This window comes from Alligator sinensis, unplaced genomic scaffold, assembly GCF_000455745.1.
Source record: "Alligator sinensis unplaced genomic scaffold, ASM45574v1 scaffold1302_1, whole genome shotgun sequence".
NCBI lineage: Eukaryota > Metazoa > Chordata > Crocodylia > Alligatoridae > Alligator > Alligator sinensis.
This window is the reverse complement of record NW_005842612.1, coordinates 793,049-793,383: the sequence shown is the minus strand read 5'-3', so window position 1 is coordinate 793,383 and position 335 is coordinate 793,049.

Genomic DNA, 335 nt, shown 5'->3' with positions numbered 1-335 from the left:
GGGGAGGAGCAGTGGTTTCCCTAGGGCTGTCATCGCCGTTTCCTGGCAACCGTGGGCCTGTAACTGTTTGCATGTATTATGGTTTGGTCACCAAGGCGACCTGCGGGCTGCAGCCAGCCAATGGGCAGTGGAGGAGGAGGAAGCAGGGCTTCCCCTCCCCAGGTGTGGGCCCTGCAGCCAGGAGGGAGCACTCTGCCTCCCTTTGCGGGTGTGTGCAGGCTGGGCTCACCCCCACGCCCCCTGCAACGTGGCCTGGCTTCGTGCGTGCCCGGGCATACGTGTGCCCTGCCCAGGTGGGCGGCACGCCCCGCTCCGGCCCGTCCTGCCTGCCTGCC